This window comes from Vulpes vulpes, chromosome 2, assembly GCF_048418805.1.
Source record: "Vulpes vulpes isolate BD-2025 chromosome 2, VulVul3, whole genome shotgun sequence".
Classification (NCBI taxonomy): domain Eukaryota; kingdom Metazoa; phylum Chordata; class Mammalia; order Carnivora; family Canidae; genus Vulpes; species Vulpes vulpes.
Window position 1 is genome coordinate 6600690 of NC_132781.1, and position 18085 is coordinate 6618774.

Here is an 18085-nt window from a genome sequence, read left to right on the forward strand (position 1 = left end):
TCACCCAGCCCTGGGGGCCATCCCCTGGTCTTAACCCCTCATAGCACCCAGTGCGTGGTGGGGGTGGCCCAGGAGCCACACGCAGTCACCAGTCCTCCAGGATCCCATCTCCCTTCTGGCCCATCCAACTCTTTATTCATTAATATCCCATTCCTCTGTTCTGCACGGTGATATTGCACACCACGCAGACACAAAGCACTGCCAGGAACACTGTGGGGGACCCCAGATGACACAGACACCAAGGAAACCATCCCCACACCTATCACCTGGTGAGCGGATAAACAAGTGGTGTCCACACTGTCCTCAGCAATAAAGAGAAACAACCTACCAATGCTCCAGAACAGGGATGGATTGCAAAACAACTGTGCTAAGTGAGAGAAGCCAGGCACAAAAGACAAAGTCTGCATGATTCCATTCAGGTAAAATTTTAGAAGAGGCAAAAGGACAGCAATAATAGAGAAAGAAAGCAGATTGCTGGTTGCCATGGGCCGGGACAAAGGGGAGTGACCATTGCATGGGGTTTCTTTTGCGGCAATTAAAGTATTTTGGAGCAGGGTGCCTGGGTGGCTCAGTTGATTGAACTTCCAACTCTTGGTTTCAGCTCAGGTGATCTCAGGGTTGTGAGATCAAGCCCCGCATCAGGCTCCTCACTCAGCACGGAGTTGGCTTGAGATTTTACTCCTCATGCTCTGCCCCTTTCCCCAGCTCATGCATGGTCTTTCTCTCTCTCTCTAAAATAAATATATAAAATCTTAAAAAAAAAAAAGAAAAAGAAAGAAAGTATTTTGGAGCAAAATAGACATGATTGTTGCATAACATTGTGAATGTAGGGCAGCCTGGATGGCTCAGAGGTTTAGCGCCGCCTTCAGCCCAGGGCATGATCCTGGAGACCTGGGATTGAGTCCCACGTCGGGTTCCCTGCATGGAGCCTGCTTCTCCCTCTGCCTGTGTCTCTGCCTCTCTCTCTCTCACTGTCTCTCATGAATAAATAATAAAATCTTAAAAAAAAAAAAAAAACATTGTGAATGTAGTAAATGTCACTTTAAAATGGCTCATTTTTATGTTGCGTGAATTTCAGCTAAAATTCACATTTTAGGTGAATTTCACATGAAAAACAGAGGAGAAATATCTATAATTTTCAAAAGCAGCTCTGTGGTTTCCAGAGGTTGGAGGTGGGGGAGCGGACACAAGGAAACTTTCCAGCATGATGGGAGATTTCCATATAACGAGTTTGGCAGTGGTTTCATAGCTGGATCCATTCACTAAAACTTGTCCAACTGTGTACTTAAAATGAGTGATTTTCATTGTATTAAAAATTATACCTCAACGAGCCTTTTTTTAAAAAAAAGTGCTCAAGTGTATATAGCCTGGCAGGGAAGAAAAGTTATCGGACCTATCTTGCTTGGAGCCAGGAACACCTCCGCCAAAGATGACAACCAAAAAGTCATCTCACAACATTGTCAAATGTTCCCTGGGGGCAAAATCCTCCCAGAGGAGAACACTGGAGTAGGCACATAGTAGGTCTTCCATTCTGGCTTCTGTGCCTCATAGCCTCCCTTGTATGGGTACCATCTACTTGTCTCTATGCCTATATTTGGGGGGAAACTGTCCAGATCATAATCTGCCCCTCCAGTCACTAATCTGCTGTATAGCACAATCATTGTTTTTTTTTATTTCAATTATTATATTTCTCTATTTCCAGATGTTCTATGCAGTTGTTTTTCAAACCTGCCTGGCCAGTGTTGAAACAGCCTCTGCTCCCTCTGTCATATATACCGTGCCCTTTTAGGTTTCTTTAAGCCCATTCAACAGACTTTATTTTCTTCATCAGATCATTTCAGCAGCAGAAGTCTTTGGAGAATTAAAGTGATAGTTTGGTTCTACTGACTCTCACGGTGACTTGTTTCCTTCTATGTTTGGTAATATTATTGGTGGAGCTGGCATTTGGCTAAATTTATGGTAGACAAATGTGAATTGAAGATTCTTCATTTTGGGCAGTATCTATGTTTGCTTCTGCTGGGCATCGTTTTAATTTAATTTAATTTAGGTGTTCCTGCTTTGGGTTTCCCCAAATGTATGGGAAGGGCAAATTGGGATCCCAGCGTCATGCTTACAATTCTCAAAGGATATTATTCATATTATCATGATTGCTAATAACTTTTTTCTCCCTGATGCTGTAGCATAGAGAGGCTACTGTTGTTGTTCATTATTATTACTATTTTAAGCATTTCAGTTTGTTACAAGCAGGTAACTCCTTATCTACCATTTTCTTGAGGTCGTGGAGCCTTTAAGGATTCTTTAAGGTCCTAAGTGATCTTGTAGGTACAGCTTCCCCCCTGCTTAGTGGCCTGAGTCTATTGTCCCCCAAATTCCAAGTTCATTATAAAATTCTGGCCTCCATGAAAGCATTTAGCTGGAAGCAGCCACAACTTCCTCTCTGGTTTCTCTGGTAACTATTCATTTGGGGGGTCTAGTTGCTTTGTTTGGCCATAGGGGATGCTCTTGAAGTTGGTTGGCATAAGTTGCTTCCTACTCTTTGCATCATGGTCTCAGCATTGCCTTCATCCTGTATCTGGTTCTCCTCCAGAGAGTATAAAGCAAACAGTGATCACACCAGACTCCAGACTTCTGGGAAAGAAAATCAGGAGACCACTCTCAGAAACCTTCCAGGAGCCCTGACCACCAGGTCTCCCCTGACTCCTCAATGGCTCCTTCAGATGAAGGTGACCACCTTCAACCAATCATTCATCCACATGGGGAAGAGGGGGCACAGCCAGAGAAGATGGCAGGTCCATCTTGGGGGAACAGAAGTTGGGTAAGAGGCCACCCAGATGTCTTCTGCAGAAAGCTTCCTAGAGCCCACACTATTCTTTGGCTCATCTCTTGTCTTCCTGGATCCCTGCACCTCAGTTTATGTGAACATGACAAACTCCCTGCTCTCACACCCACCTCTCAAGGCCTGGGGCTCTCTGTGGGCTGCAGTTTTGGGGAGTGTAATCCTGCCAGGTCAGTCTCTTCCAGAGCAAGGACAACTCCCTTTTTTGGACACAGAAAGTTCCCGGAGGGTACAAGCTCCTCACAGCTCCATTCTTGCATTAGCGATCCTCCCTGTCCAGGTTTTAGGGATAAACCCAAACAATGGTGGCCCTGGTAACGACAACAAAAAGTATCAATGCTTTATTCAGCTGCCAATTTCTCTCCTAAATTTTTTCGGATTTCTCAGGGAACAACTGCCCTACAAGTACTAATGGGCTTTGACTCAGCTTTCTTCCCTGTTTCCAGGGAAGTTATATCCTCGGGGCATCCTCTGTTACCATCAGCCGAGGAAAGATGGGGCTCTGTTGGTGTGGGCCTGCCAGAAGAATCAGAAACTCTACAAGGCAGAGACCAGAGTTCCTAGTTAGGAGGTCCCCTGTAGGTGGTGGTACAGTCTAGTCTGATCCATCATTAGAGACACCTAATTAAGCCTCAGAGACATCACTGCCCTCCTACTGGTGACCATCTATTTACACAGAGCAGCCAGAGATGGCACAGGTTGTTATCAACATGTGACTCTCAAGTTTATGCAGAAAGTGGAGGACTTTTGGATGTGTCTTCTGGTGTCTCATTTTGGGTGCTGTGTACCTGCTGTGGGGCCTGGGTGTATGGCGATTTGCTATCTACACCAACCCAGCCCTGGGGAAGACAAAAACAAAACATAGATTATATTAGCAGGATAATAGACAACTGACAGCCCCTCTCTGTGTTGGCGCCACAGACACCACCCCAGAATCAGGCATGCCTCCACCACCCAGCACATGGCATCGATGCTCCAAAAATAAGATGAACATCAATAAAACTGATCCTGATAAAGCCAATATGGGAAAGGGAAAAAAATCCAATGTGAATCATACCCTAATTGTCAAGCAGGAAAGATGGACGGGATTGTCACCTTCAAAACCTGCACTGATGGCACAAAGAAAGAAAATGACAACCTTGGAAAGGAAGGGCAACTGGCCAGAAGCAGGATGGAGCTGGGACAGGGAGTCAGGAGTGGACTCCTGAGTGCAAGGTATCTGAGTGCAAGATATAGAAGGTTGCCACCCCTGGAACTTCATGTGCATTCTGCTTATTATGTTATCAAGACAAAGCTCATGCTCAAATTTCCAAAACTCAAGCAGTTCTAAAAGTTTCTGTCACCATTACCTTTTCTAATATGTAAAATTAAGACACAGCCAGACGGGTGGGAGGAGAAGGTAGATGAAAGGGGATCTGGGCTGAGACAAGGATAATAAGCATCCAGACCAATATGGTAGCCACAGGTACACATGGCTACTGAGCATGTGAAGAGGTGGCTGGTCTGCACTGAGATGTACCATAAGCATCAAATACACACTAAGTGGGGGGAATCCCTGGGTGACTCAGTGGTTTAGCACATGCCTTCGGCCCAGGGCGTGATCCTGGAGTCCCGGGATCAAGTCCCACATCAGGCTCCCTACATGGAGCCTGCTTCTCCTGTCTTTATCAGAGTCTCCCTCTGTCTGGGTCTTTGCTTCTCTCTCTCTCTCTGTATCTCTCATGAATAAATAAATAAAATCTTTTTTAAAAAAGTTTCTTTAATAAAAAATACTGTTAACGATATATTATGAAAAATTGTTTAGTATCTCCAATATCATCGAATGATAATATTTTGAGTTATTATCATATTATCATTGCTAAGTTAAAACAAATGTACACTAAAATTAATTTCACCTCTTTAAGTCTTCTTAATGTGGCTACTCAGAAATTTAAATTACTCATAGAGACCTTTATATTTCTTCTGAACAGTTCTGGGGTAACATCCACATGAGGTTGGGATTTGCTGCCTTTTTGCTGCCAAGAGAAGCAGGAGCTGGAGAGGGAGGATTCTGAACCTGCTCCCAGTGCTGCTTGGGGAAATATCAGGGGAGAGGGGCTTCCCAAGACGGCTGGAGGAGGGGACATGAGGCTAGAGGAACAGATTTGGGTCAGAGAGTTAAGATCATCCCACTAAGATCAAGAACTGAGAATAAAATCAGGATGAATTCTCTACAATTTTTGAGTCTTTCTTCTCCTGGGTAATTCTGAATCCTTTCAGACTCAAAAAGAAACTTCTTAAGACTAAAAATAAATTTCGGGATGCCTGGGTGGCTTAGCAGTTGAGTGTCTGCCTTTGGCTCAGGGGGTGATCCCGGGGGTCGGGGATCGAGTCCCGCATCGGGCTCCCCAGAGGGAGCCTGCTTCTCCCTCTGCCTATGTCTCTGCCTCTCTCTTTGTGTGTCTCTCATGAATAAATAAATAAATAAAATCTTTAAAAACAATTTCTAAAGAAAGAAACAAAAAACTCTGCTTGGATTGCACATCAATTGATAAGGCTGGATTCATCAAACACCCTGAGAAAGCCTAGGGGGTTGATCATATCAGGACAGACACCCAATCCTGAATAATGGGAGCAAAAGATGACTACGGTGGGATCAAGATGCATAGATCCTGGTCCTTGTGCTGATGTGAGCTTCTCTTCTCATCTCCCTCAATGTCCTGTGTGTAGTGAAGGCATAGACATAATGGCTTCTGACAGTCTTTTCATCTTAAATTTCTAGAACACTTGATCCTTCTGCTTGTCCCTCTTCCTCCTTGTGTGCCCAAGGGCTTGCTCTCTATCTCTCAAATAAATAGATAAAATCTTTTTAAAAAGAAAGAAAGAATGATACAGACCAAGTGGGCCTTTGAGGCCAGCCTGGCTGTAGTAGGGGAAGCCCCTGGTGCAGGGACACCCATTCTTGTTTGGGATCATGAGCTACCTTCTGCCCATTCAGGGACCTGCTGGTGAGCTGGCATCAGAAAACTGGAGGATGTGCCAGGATGCCAGTCAGGGTGTTCAGATCCCTGGAAAGGAGTTTTCCCCAAATAAATCCCATGAGTGGAGTATCATGAAGTTGAGTGTCTCCACTTGCCTGGATAGAGTCTGGGTTCTAGATTCACAAGGATGAGGACCAGACCTGGGTAATTTCATCAAAATGATGTTTCATGAAAAGGACTCTTCATAATCTCTCATTTCTTACATCATTTCCTGACGCGGTCAACCTCAAAAGCACTTGAGGGGTTGGTCCAACCAGATGCAACCAGGGTCCCCGTGGCTCACTTCCTAAGGTAGAATAATCTGCAAGGGGACTAGCACCTCCATCTGTCTGCTGGGCTCCAAGTCCTCATGCTGCTCACGCACTTTCTCCATTCCTCCCACCTCACCTACATGTTAAATCACTGTGTTGAGCCTAAAATTCGCAAGAAAAGAGAAAAGCCCACAGGAGGAAAGTCAGAAAGAATCAGTGAGCAGATGGTCACGGGAGGAAAGGGAAGTGATATCACAGGTCGCCATGAACGTTGAGTAACAAGAGCATGCCACCATGTTGACAGCTGGCATGCTTCTCTGAGTGTCCTTCCCGGCAGCCCTGGTTGGTCTCCAGCCCACTTCACTGGTGAAGGAATTCAGCCCAAAGAAGTTGACTTGGGCCTCTTTAGAGCCTGGTCCTGAATCCAGTCTCTGTATCAATAGTGTGGATTAGGGCCCATCCCCTCACTTCCCCAGACCTCAGTCTTTACATCTGTGAAATGGATGACACATGACCTCCTCCATCCCTTCCAGTCTGACTTCCTGACTGAGCCAAGGTGGGATACCTGTTTCCAGACACCTTGTCCAGGCCTCTGCAATGACTAACCAAGCTGATTATGTTTATTATCTACCCTCCCACCAGGGAACAAGGTAGAGAAGGAAGGACATTACGTACCTCTTTTCCTGCTTTCTCTCTGGTGTGGAATATAGGCTGCCCCCCACTCCTGCACATAAAAGCTATTTAATAAATATTTATCCAATAAATGATCGAGTGGATGAAAACAATGAAACCATATGTAAAAGAATGAGGTAGATTTATACATGCTAGTAGTGAAAATAGTGATCTTTTCAGAAAGAAGTACTTTTAACATAATAGTAAGCTTTCTGGCTATGTAACAAGCAGCTAAAAATAGTCACTTTTGTGGAAGGAGATTAGTATATTGCAGCTGGGGAGGAGAAAGAGGACTTTTCATTATACATCTTCCTGAACTGTGAGAATTTTCTGAACACTGTATGTATTTTTTCTTTTACTCTATCTTTCTTTTTCCTTCTTTATTTTTATGTCCAGAGACATTATCTGGGTAGAGAATTATAGGGATTTTTCTAAATTAATGATGTTTTAATGAAAAGCCATGAGATATCATTTCTGTCAAATTGGCAACGGTTTAACTATTTTTTTTAAAGATTTTATTTATTTTTTATGAGAGACACAGAGAGAGGCAGAGACATAGGCAGAAGGAGAAGCAGGGTCCCTGCGGAGAAACTGATGTGGGACTCAATCCAAGGATCCCAGGGTTGTGACCCGATCCAAAGGCAGAGGCTCAACCACTGAGCCACCCAGGCGTCCCAACTATTTTTTTTTTAAGATTTTATTTATTTATTCATGAGAGACACACAGAGGCAGAGACACAGGCAGAGAGAGAAGCAGGCTCCATGCAGGGAGCGCAATATGGGACTCTATCCGGGGTCTCCAGGATCACGCCCCAGGCCGAAGGCAGGTGCCAAACTGCTGAGCCACTCAGGGATCCCCCCAACTATTTTTTTTTAAGTACCATTCCCAATGTTGGCAATGGGATATGCTAAAGCATACTCTCATGTGTAGGAACAATAAATAGTATTATTACATATTATATTATTATGAATATTTCTATAAGGATATATATATAATTCCTTATAGAAATAATTATGTGCAAAGTGTGTATGTTCAAGAATAGAAATAGCAAGAAATTGCAAACAGCCAAAATGTATAACAGCAGAGAAGTGGCTAAATCAACTAATTACCTTCTTAAAGGTATACAAATCTTAAAAGAGATTATTTGAACCCATATTTAGTAAGGAAAAATGCAAATATGCAGGTATTATATTATTTTCTTCTCTATGTTTATAGTTTCTAACTTTTCTATGATGAATATATATTTCTTCCATAGTTAAAAACATTTTTTAAAAAATCATAAACTTTCCGTAGCTCCCTATTTGCTTAAAAAATAAAATCTAGGTCTTCTTGGTTCCCCATAGCAGACGTTTTAGGACCTGGTCTCCCTGCCCAATCTCACCTGTCATCACCCTTGCCTCTGGCTTTGTGCTTCAGTATTGCGGACAGCAGCTCGGTCCCACATGCCCTGGCTAATCCTGTCCTCTTCACTTGTCACGCATTTCCATCCACGTCACCCGGTTTACTTATACTTACCATTTAAGACCTCATTCATCAGTCGAGTCACCTTTGGGGAACCTGGGTGGCTCAAAGCCCAACTTTTGATTTCAGCTCAGGTCATGATCTCAGGGTCGTGAGGTCGAGCCCCATGTTGGGCTCTGTACTCAGCAGGGAGTCTCCTTGAGATTCTCTCTGTCCCTCTCCCTTGATCCCTCCCCTGCTCACACATTCTCTCTCTCTCTAATAAATAAATAAATCTCTTTAAAAAAGAAAAAAGAGTCATCTTCAGGAAGCTACCTAATACCTCCTTGCTCTCTACTAGTGGGACACATGCCCATCCTCTCTGCTCCCCTGAGTCTGTGTATATCTTTCTCATTGCATCCTAGGAATATTTTGTCATAATATTTTAACATTTAAGTGTCTGTCTCCCCCACTAGTCTCTGAGCTCCTGCTGGATTGTGTCCCCACATAGTCGAAACTCTATACATATGTGGTCGTGGATGAATGAATGAATGAAAACATGAATGAATGATTTCCTCCTACAACTCCTCCTCCTGGTACCTGTTTTCTGACAGTTAGCATGTGGTTAGTTGGGCCTGCCCAATTTGGATACCTCTGATTCAGATGGCTGAAGAGGTTGCTAACTCATAATTTCAGAAAAAAATCAGGATGAGAATCAACTGAGAAGATCCAAAACAACATTCTGTATAGAGTTGCATATGTTTGCCAAATAAAAAGACAGACAGTTTTTCATAATGAGATGTTAAATAAGGAGGCATAGGTGAAAGTACCAGCTGAAGGGCACTTGGGTAGCTCAATGGTTGAATGTCTGCCTTTGGCTCAGGTCATGACCCCAGGGTCCTAGGATCGAGTCCTGCATCGAGCTCCCAGCAAGGAGCCTGCTTCTCCCACTGCCTATGTCTCTGCCTCTTTTTCTGTGTCTCTCAGGAATTAAATAAAATATTTTTTTAAAAAGTACCAGCTGACATGGATGCTTTATTACGGGGTTGTCATCTCTCTCATCATGAAGCCCCCTGTGCCTCCAACACACAACCATAACTCACTTGCTCTTCCTCCTGCCTTTGCTTTTGCTTTTGCTCTCTCTCTCTCTGCAAGGTTTTTCTGAGTGACCCACTGTGGTCCTAGTGAGGATGAAGCAGTTTCAATTTCATTTGTGACATGAGTAGAGATGGACTTTACTGTCCCAAAACTCTTTTCTTGACACTTGTGGAAATTTTTACACAGATCTCTCTCCTGACTTCATATCCTTTTGATTAGGTGGCAGCTCATGAGGTTGGAAATCTGACAAGTGAAGGACATGTTTGACCCTGTTGGTGACCGACATGTGAAATGCTCAGATCAATCCCACACTGTGAGGATGGTTCTGCTTCTGTGGACATATGAGCAACCGGACCAATTGACATTCCACAGGTGACTTTGATCTTGAATTCAATTCACTGAGTGTCAGGTGATCACAGATTCTTGTCAACCCAAGCTCCCTTCGTCCTGTTTGAATCCATCATCCCTCTGTTCACCCTCCTCCCCATTTCACCTGCTTACATACATTGAATAATAGATGCCAACTTCATGCTTTACTTATTAAACAGTAAATGTGTCTGATTGGTACTTGACCACCATCTTTACAATTTTTTCTTTTTTAAGATTTTAATTATTTATTTTTTAGAAAGAGAAAGAGAGTACAAGCAGAGGGTAGGATAGAGGGAGAGGGAGAGAATCCCAAACCAACTCCTTAGAGTCTTCTTCCCTCCCCTGAGCATGGAGCCCAACACAGGACTCAATCTCACAACCTGAGATCATGACCTAAGCTGAAACCAAGAGTTGGACACTCAGCCAACTGAGCCACCGAGGCGTGCCCCTCCCTATGATTTGTTCTAATATGTTACTATAAAACACTGGCTTTTGCAGCTTGTATAAGGCAGCTGAGGCTGACCCAGTCACCCCATCACTCTGCAATCAACTAATATGCCTGCTGGGTTCTACTGGCAGAGGAGAACTAGTAGTGCTCCCTCTTACAATTTATTAAAACAAAACTCACAGAGTCTTATAGACTTGCTTAACAATTACTATAGAGAGGAAGGAAGGATAGAAGGAAGGAGGGAAAGAAGAAAGGATAGAAGGGAGAGAGGGAGGGAGGGAGGGAGAAATTTATACATCTGGAGAACAAACAGGTTTTGGTTCAAGACCTCTACTCGGTGCAGCTAGGACTCTCTCAGCAATCCTGAAAGTAGACACCGCCATTCCCATTTCCACTTTCCTTCCCAGACACACAGAACCCAGGATCTGCCCTTGGCTTGGGTGTTAGGATGTATTGTGAGTTCATTTGCCCTACGTGGCCCAGATTTACATGTAAGGCAAAGGAAAGTCAAAGGGTCAAATTCAACATTGCTGGGGATTTGCCAGCAATAAATCAAAGAACTGGCAACATAGAACTCTCAGCCATGAGAAGCCTGGTTAAGGGTATTTAGAAAGAGTCTCAGAGGCAAGAAAACAGCACAGAGGATGGGGGTTGGGGGGTGGTAAGAGCCTTTACAAAGAGCTTGCTTCTGAGCCTGGTGAAGGAGAAAATCACTGGAGGGGCACTAGGCCACTCTTGGTTATGGATGAGCCAACAGAATCAATGGCCTTGAATGCCAGCCCCAGCCCCTGGAGCTAGTAAGGACAGATTTAACACCTGTTCCGTCTGACACCAAATACACCACACCAACTACAGGTGGGGTGACCGTCCTTCCCTCTGATATGCTGAAGTCACGGTGGGGAAAACCTGGGAACTGAGAAGAAGCTGCAAGGAATGGAATTTTCAGTACAGTGACACCCAAGGGGTGCCTGTAGGGTAACTGCTAAGCCAAGCAGGAGTCTTCCTCTCCCTTCCCTATTTTGGGCCCTTTCCCTTCTCCCCTGCATTGATTTGGGAAATACAGAATTCTTTCCGCATTGGCCTGCCAACAGAGCAGATACGTGGCGGAGCTTGGAATCCAGGATGTGTGATTCCAGATGTGGCCATTGGGTGGAGACACACGGTTGTCCAATCCCTCTGACTCCAAGGCTGAGCCACATCAAGGGATTTACCCAAAAAAAAAAAAGGGGGGGGGGGGAGGATTTACCCAAAGAGCAGACTTGCTGGGCTATAAGTTTTAAAAACAAACCAACATAGGCTTGAAATAATTTTCTAGACCTTGATAAGGCCCTGGGTCAGCTTTCAAAAGGACTCAGGTGCAAGTATTTAGAAATACCTTCCACCTTCTTGGTCCAGCTGTAAATATACTGATGCTTAAACTAACTTTTTAAAAAAATATTTTATTTATCTCACAGAGAGAGAGAGAGTGAGCACAAACTGGGGGAGTGGCAGGCAGAGTCCCTGAGCAGAGATCCCGACACAGGGCTCGATTCCAGGACCCCAGGATCATGACCTGAACCACAGGCAGATGCTTAATGGACTGAGCCACCCCTGCGCCCCTAAACTAACATTTTTTAATCCTGCAAATATTTATCACGTTGACACTCTGTACTGGGGAATCTGAACTGTAAAACAAGGCAAGGCATAACTGGGGGAGGACACCATCCTGTACCACTGGACACACAGCAGGACAGCACCTGGGTGTCCCAGGCTTGCTCCAGTGAAGTCATGTAAACAACCCACTCACAGAAGATTCTGAGAAAAAAATTATATTTATACAGATAAACATATAAAAATATGGTTATAAAGATTAAGGAAACAAATGTGGCAAATGTGTTGAGATTTTAATTTTTTTTAAATTTGCAAGAGCTGGGCGGGAGCGGCAAGGGGTGGCAGAGGCAGAGAGAGAAGATTCTCTGCTGTGCAGGGAGCCAGACTGGGGCTTGATCCCAGGACCTGAGAACCTGAGCCAAAGGCAGCCACTTAAACGACTGAGCCATCCAGGTGCCCCAGGCCTGTAAATGTTTTTAAAAATAAGTGAATCTGGGATCCCTGGGTGGCTCAGCAGTTTAGTGCCTGCCTTTGGCCTAGGGCCTGATCCTGGAGTCCCGGGATCAAGTCCCACAACAGGCTCCCTGCATGGAGCCTGTTTCTCCCTCTGCCTGTGTCTCTGTCTCTCTGTCTCTCTGTGCCTCTCATGAATAAATAAATAAAATCTTTCAAAAAAATAAGTGAATCTGAAATAAAATCTTTCAAAAGGTGGAGAGGAGTGCCTAGGTGGCTCAGTCAGTTAAGTGGCTGCCTTTGGCTCAGGTCATGATCCTGCCTTCCTGGGATGAAGCCCCCACATGCAGCCTTGCGCTCCCTGCTCAGCGGAAAGTCAGCGTCTCCCTCTTCCTCTCCCTCTCAGTCTCCCTCCGCTGCTCCCCTGCTTGTGCTCTCTCTCTCCCCCGTCATAAATAAATAAAATCTTTTTTTAAAAAAAATAGGTGGGGATCCCTGGGTGGCGCAGTGGTTTGGCGCTTGCCTTTGGCCCAGGGCGCGATCCTGGAGACCCGGGATCGAATCCCACATCAGGCTCCCGGTGCATGGAGCCTGCTTCTCCCTCTGCCTGTGTCTCTGCCTCTCTCTCTCTCTCTCTGTGACTATCATAAATAAATAAAAATTAAAAAAAAATTAAAAAAAATGTTTAAAAAAAATAGGTGAATTTGGGTAAAGGATAAAATAGATGATCAGGACTTTTTGGTATTGTTTTCACATTTTTTCTGTAAGTTTGAAATGGTTACAAAATAAAGGTTTTTAAAACACCAAGATCCAGGAGTCCTGGATGTAAGATTCAGACTTTCTATTACCTCTCTGATTGGGATTTGTCATTTCAGGTAACTCAGGCCAGTGGTTCTTCTGTAAAATAAAGAAAGTCATCTGTTTCCACTATATGAATAAATTTCAGGTCGCCCATTCCCAGAAAGATAAAAAAAGAGAAGAAAGAAGAAGAAAGAAAGAAAGAAAGAAAGAAAGAAAGAAAGAAAGAAAGAAAGAAAGAAAATGATTTTAATAATATATTTTATTTACCCCAGTATATCCAAAGCAGATCTTTGTGGGGGTTCTCTGGGCAACTCTGAGTTGTAGCCCAGCCCCACACCGGGTCACCACCCTCCTTCTCCCCCCTCCCTGTCCGGGCCATCCTTTCCTGGCCCGAGGCTGGAAAGCGTTCTCTTGCTCCTCACTGTTCACTCAAAATCTCTGGTCTGTGCACATTCCTTCTTCTTCCAGCAAAGCCTTGAAGCTTTCGGAACTACAGAGGCAAGCAACCTTTCTCCTCTGCTTTCTGCTATGCCATGCCGTCCCTGAGGCGATGAAAGCAGTAGGCCTAGTGGAACAGATTAGAACAACCAGGGACAACAGAAATGCATTGGGCAGCATTTTAAAAGTATTTTCTCTCCACAAAGTATTTTTTTTAATTTTGTTTTATGTACACGGGTGCACATGTGTGTACGTGTGTGTGTGTGTGTGTGTGTGTGAGTTGTGTTGTATGGGAAAAGGGCAGTGGACAGGTCCCTAGTAGAAGAAAGACTTCCCCTAACCACAACCCCTCCATTCCCACAGGAGAAATGATTCTAAACTTTTTTTTTTTTTATGATAGTCACACGGGGAGAGAGAGAGAGAGAGGCAAAGACATAGGCAGAGGGAGAAGCAGGCTCCATGCACCGGGAGCCCGACATAGGATTCAATCCTGGGTCTCCAGGATCACACCCTGGGCCAAAGGCAGGCGCTAAACCGCTGCGCCACCCAGGGATCCCTGAGAAATGATTCTAAATTCACGGATTCCTCTTTCCAGGTTAACGCTCTGATCCTTCAGCATCTTCAGCATCAGTTGCTTGAATGTAAGAGGGATTAGCAGAGGTCAGTGTAGGGCGTGATGGTTTGACTCAGAGGACTGTGGAGTAAAGGCAACAGGGGAGGGGATTGTAGACTCTCAGTGGGCAGGGGCAGGATTTTATATCAACTGCCTTTTATTGTTACTATATCATGTGATCTAAGCAAGCACCCTGCTATATCATTGTATCCTTACCACCAACATAGGGAGAATTTAGGCTTTTTTTAATTATAGGCTTATTTCCCATTTACAAATGAGAAACTGAAGAGGGATATATATATATATTTGTGTGTGTGTATCATATATATGTGTGTATATATATATACATGTCATATGTCAATCGATGATTGATAAATAGATGATAGCTATGTAGATAGGAAGGTACAAAGAATAGAGATATATGTTGTATAGATGTATGCTATTTTTAAATATCTTAAGGAAGAAACATAAAAAATATTAACATTATTTCTAGTTGACTGAGGATAAGAATAATAGCAACACTGATTTTCATTGTCCATTCTGAAATTTTTACAGAGAACCCCTGTAAATTTTTGAGTTCTGAATCATGTAATACATTGCCTAATTTCTAATAAATAAAATTTAAAATATAGAATCAAATTAAATCTTGGTCGTGGCATTTCCTGACAAATCGCCCTAGAATGAATCTTTGTTCAGGGAAAATCCACCAGGTTGCTACTCTTCATGATGTGATTAGAAGATGCACAACCACAGGGGCCCTGGAAGACTATAAAATAACTTTTAAAGAAATCTGGCTTGACAGAGATTGTTTTTCCCAAAGTCCTTTGGTATGCAGAACTTCCTGAAAGGGAGCTGGACAAATTTGTGTAGATTAGGGCGAAAAGACTTCAGGGGAAAAAAAAGAAGAACCAGCACACCCCTTTGTGCCATTAGACTTTCTCTGGAAAATTGGAATGGTCCTGAGACCCACTATCAGGAAGTGATATTAAGGACTCCGAAGGGGTAGCCACCACAACAGGTGGTCTACACTGGGAAATTTATCCCATACCATGCCTTCATGGGGCCGGGGGGTGGGGACAGTGTGTGACTATGACAGAAATACCCTCTTGATCTAGCTCCTACTGTCACTCCATCCAATTTTGTTGGATGGTTGTGGTTGTTACAGCAGCTAGCATCAATTACACTTACTTATACCCTAGAACTTTGCATTTTACAGAGGATTTCTTCCTAATTGGTGGAAATTAAATAAAGATTTAAAATCTACTGAATTTGAAGAAGAGTCCTTCAAATACCCCCTTAGGTCTTAGATCCTATCTTCTACCATAGCCCTCTCTTTTAAATCATGTTCAGGTTTATTTCTCATACAGCATAAAGTTGGATAGGAAGTTACAGCAAGAAGATTTAACAATTATACATATTTATGCACCTAACAACAGACTGTTGAAATGTATGAAGCAAAAATTGACATAACTGAGGAAGAAACAGATAGTTCTGTGATGATAGTTGAAGACCTCAATAGCCCACTCTCAATAATGGATATTATTGAGATAATATGAGATAATATGACAGGAGATAAATGAGGAAATGGAGGACTTGAACAACACAGTAAATCAGTAGGATCTAACAGATAACGCACCCAACGCTCTACCCAACAACAGCACACACATTCTACAGTGCACGTGGCACATTTTCTAGGATCAACCATATGTGAGGCCATAGACTACATCTCAGTAGATTTTTAAAATAGATATCATACAAAGTATTTTCTCCATTATGGGATGAGGTTAGAAGTCAATAACAGAAATATATCAATACAGAAGTAAACCCCGAAAATTCACAAATCTGTAGGAACTGAACAACACCCTCTTACACAACCAGCGAATCAAAGAAGGCATTAGGGGCAGCCTGGTGGCTCAGCGGTTTAGCGCCGCCTTCAGTCCAGGGCCTGATCCTGGAGAACCAGAATAGAGTTCCATGTCAGGCTCCCTGCATGGAGCCTGCTTCTCCCTCTGCCTGTGTCTCTGCCTCTCTCTCTCTCTCTGTCTCTCATGAATAAATAAATAAAAATCTTTAATTAAAAAAAAAAACAAAGAAGTCATTAGAAGTACTTGTACACAAATGACAACAAAAATGCAACATACTAAACATGAGATGTAGAAAAAGCAGTGCCAACGGAGAAATTTATGGCTATAAAGGCTTATGTTAAAAAATGAGAACAATCTCAAATTAAAAACCTAACTTTATAATTTAGGAAACTAAAAAAAATAAAAAAGAAAAAAAAAAAGAAAGAAAGAAAAAAACAACCCAAAAGCTAGTAGAAGGAAGGAAACAATGAAGATTAGAGCAAAGATAAACAAGATAGAGAATGGAGGGGGGTTACCCAGAAAACTAATGAAATCAAAACCTGTTTCTTCAAAGAAAATCAACAAAACTGACAAAATTTTGCCTAGATAGACAAAACAAAAACAAAAACAAAAACAAAAAACAACACACAGAAAGAAAACTGAAATTACCAGAATTGGAATTGAAAGTGAGAGCATGGCTGCTGACTCCATAGGAACAGATTTACAAGAGACTGTTATGAACAGCTATACATCAACTAAATAGGTAACCTAGGTGAAATGGGTAAATTCCTAGACTCTAGCAAAACTGAGTCAAGAAAAAGAAAGCCGTGGGGCAGCCCAGGTGGCTCAGTGGTTTAGCGCCACCTTCAGCCCAGGGCATGATCCTGGAGACCCAGGATCGAGTCCCACGTTGGGCTCCCTTCATGGAGCCTGCTTCTCCCTCTGCCTGTGTCTCTGCCTCTCTCTTTCTCTCTCTCTCTTTCTCTCTCTCTCTGTCTCTCAGGGATAAATAAATAAAATCTTAAAAGAAAAAAAAGAAAGTCTTGGGGCACCTGGTTGGTTCAGACAGTTAAGCGTCCAACTCTTGATTTCAGCTCAAGTCATGATCTCAGGGTTGTGAGACTGAGCCCCACAGTGGACTCTGCCCTCAGCAGAGAGTTGGCTTGAGATTCTCTCTTTCTCTCTCACTGGATCCCTCCCCCTACTTGCATGCGCGTGCTCTCTCTCTGAAGAAGAAGAAGAAGAAGAAGAAGAAGAAGAAGAGAAAATCTGAACAGACTAATAACAAAATAAGGAAACTGACTTAGTAACTGAAAATATCCTGATGAGATAAGCCTAGAACCAGATGGCTTCCCAGGCTAATTCTACCAAATATTTAAAGGAGAATGAATACCAATCCTTCCTACACTCTTCCAAAACCCAGAAAAAGAAGCATCATTTCCAGACTCCTTGTATGAGATCAGTATCATCCTGATACCAAATCCAGCCAAAACACTGAAAGAAAAAAAAATACTATAGTCCAATATCCCTTATGAACATCGATACAAAAAAATCTTCAACAAAATACTAATAAACTGAATTCAGCAAAATGTTAAAAGGATTACACACCATGACCAAGTGGGATTTATTTCGGGGATGCAAAAATGTTTCAATGGAAAAGCTGATCAATGTAACACACTACATGAATAGAATGAAGAAGGAAAAAATGATCATTTCAATTGATGCAGGAAAGCATTTGGCAAAATCCAACACTCTTTCATGATCAAAAATACTAACAAACTAGGAATAGAAACAAACTACTTCAACATAATAAAAAAACATGTATGAAAAGTCCACATCATACTCAATTGTGAAAGTCTAACGGCTTTTCCTCTAAGGTCAGGAACAAGGCAAGGATACCCACTTGTGCTTCTTCTATTCAGCTTAGAACTGAAAGTTCTGGCAGAGCAATTAGGCAAGAAAAATAAATAAAAGGCATCCAAATAGGATAGAAAGAGGTAAAATTATCTCTGTTTGATGATGATATGCTCTTCCCTCAAGCTTCCACCAAAAGAGAAAAAAAGTTAGAACTAATGAATGAATTCAGCAAAGTAACAAGATACAAAGCCAACACACAAAAATCAGTTGCATTTCTACACATTAACAATGAACAATCTAGAAATTATGAAAGCAGTTTCGCTGACAGTAAAATCAAAAAGAGTAAAATACTTAG